The 2,500-nt window shown below is 24.4% G+C and overlaps 1 protein-coding gene across 4 annotated transcripts in view; it reads right to left on the bottom strand.

Annotated features, from left to right (window-relative positions):
• The window catches only part of LOC122806263 (chemokine-like protein TAFA-5), a 576,893-nt gene that overhangs the window by 335,196 nt on the left and 239,197 nt on the right, over positions 1-2,500 (bottom strand). The gene's annotated exons all lie outside the window — the stretch shown is intronic.

The following is a 2,500-nucleotide window of genomic DNA, read 5'->3' as shown; positions in this document are numbered from 1 at the left end:
TGAGTGCTTGCGTTATGTGGCGGATTCTAGCGCCCGACAGGCAGCTTTCTGTGACCCTTTCCTTACTCAATCTGGTGAGCGGGACGTCAGTGTGTCTGACTATGGAGTCACCAATGACGAGTGTGTCTGGCATTGTGTTTGGCCTTAAGGGCTGTGAATGTTTGGCACACTGACTATGTGGTCTATGTGTTGCATGTGTTGTGTCCTGAGGTGGCAGTTGTTTGGGTGTTTGCTTCGGTGGCCTCTGCTGTTTTGGTAGATTTTTGATCAGAGCCTCCGAGTATGTCTTTGTGTATTTATGTGTATGATTTGAAGTTGTGATAGTACTATGTGAGACTGGGTTTGTGGTGTGTGTGGTTACCTTCTCCTCCTGTCTGGCATTGCCAGTCCTTTGTTGAGAGAGCTCAGCCTCCAGTTTGGCTATATAGTTGCATCTCTCGCATGTATTTGTGTTTTGTGGGAGAAGGAGAGGGTTGTCCGTGTACATGAGATAATTGTAACATTGCCTCAATATTCCCAGATTCACCAGCTGAGCAGGAGAGGACACTAGCAACTGATCCCTCGACATGCTAGACGGAATAGACAAAGACTTTAAAAAGACTCCGGTGGATGTGGTTGATCAAAAAGGGGTTTTTGGCTAGTGGGGTACTATGTATAATAAAAGTGCTAAATCAAAGTAAAAAAATACTTTAGGAGCAAGTGCTAGGCTATACAGATAGAGAATAGTCTACTTAAGAATCAGGTAGAGCTGAACGTTTTAGACATAGAATACGCTGGTTTGATCAGCAGTACAGTTCAAGGAAGGCTTGTTTTAAGGGAAAATTTAAAGAGTGGACTTTAGGTGGCCGAATAGTTTACCCTTGATTAACTGCCGCTGCTCTTGTGTGCTCCTGTAGAATAATCCTTCAAGCGTGATTTATAGCAGGAGGCTGGAAAAAGACGGAAATGACCCAAAATGGCCAATAAACTACAAGTTACTGCCTTAAACCACTCCTCTGAGGACAAAAAGGCAGCTCCAGTACTCCATTTAAAAAAAAACCAAACAAAAAATAAAAAAAAAAAAGCCCCGGGATCAGAAAATTAAAACTTGGAAAAACAATTTTTTTTTAATTTTTTTTGATCAGAAAAAAAAGTGTGTTTTTTATAATTGCATCAAAACTAGTCCCTTGGGGGTATTTTAAACAAAAAATTTTAAAATAAAATAAAATAAAAAAAAAAACACAAAAAAAAAAAATAAAAAAATTTTAAAAAAAACAAAAAAAAGCAAAAAAAAAAACAAAAATTTTTTTTTTTTTCCAAAAAATTTTATAATTTTTTTTTTAAAACAAAACAAAATTTTTTTTTTTTTAAATAAAAAAAACAAACCCCTATAAAAATTTATAAAAAAAAAATAATTATTAACCCCCAAAAAAAAAACTATATAAAATTTTAATAAATTCACAACCAAAAAATTTAAATTTATTAAAAAAAAAAAAAATTTTTAATTTTAAAAAAAAATTTTAAATTTCACCAAAATATTTTTTAAAACAAAAAATTTTTAAAAATTTATTATAAAAAAACATTATATTATTTTAAAAAAAAAATATATTTATATTAATAACAAAATTTATTTTATATTTATATATATTATAAAAACACCAAAAAATTTTATAAAAAAATTTAAATTTATCACCACAAAAAAATATTAAAAAAAAAAATTAAATTTTTAAATTTTATTTTAAAAAAAAAATATAAAAAAAATAAAATTTTTTAAAACACAAACACAATTTTTTATTAATATTTATAAAAATAAAATTTTTTTTTTTATAATTTTTTTTTTTTTTTATTTAAATATTATTATTTTTAAAAATTTAATTTTCCCCCAAAAAAATATATTATTTAAAAAACCCCCAAAAAATAATTATAAAATTTTTTAAAAAATAAAATTTTTTTTAAAAAAATTTTTTATATATAAAAAAAATTAAATTTATTTAAAATTTTTTTTAAAAAATTTTTTTATTAAAAATTTTTTAAAAAAAAAAAAAAAATTTATTATTTATAAAAATTATTTTATATAAAAAAAATTATATTATTTAAACACACAAATTTTTTTATATTATTAAACAACCAAAAAAAAATATTTTATTTTTTCACACCACACACAAAAATATTATTTTTTTTAAATAAAATTAACACACAACACAATATATATTTTTATATTTTTATAAAACACACTAATGGAAAAAAAACAAAAACCAAAACCCCAAAAATTAAAAAAATTTTTAAAAAAAAAAAACCCCCACAAAAAAAAAAAAAAATTCCCCCCTAAATTTTTAAAAAATTATATAATAAAAATATAATTTATATAAAAAATTAAATATTTTCCAACTTTAAATTAGCACCCCCTATTATTATTTTTAAAAAATTTTTTATTCACACAAACATTTTAAAACCCAAATTTTTTTTAAAATATTTAAACCCCAAAAATTTTTTTTTTTTATTTACCCAAAAAATTTTTTTT

Source organism: Protopterus annectens, chromosome 7.part0 (genome assembly GCF_019279795.1).
Source record: "Protopterus annectens isolate FY-2018-M chromosome 7.part0, PAN1.0, whole genome shotgun sequence".
In the NCBI taxonomy this organism is placed as follows: domain Eukaryota; kingdom Metazoa; phylum Chordata; order Ceratodontiformes; family Protopteridae; genus Protopterus; species Protopterus annectens.
Note: the sequence above shows the minus strand (reverse complement) of the source record. Positions and strands in the feature narration are given on the sequence as shown.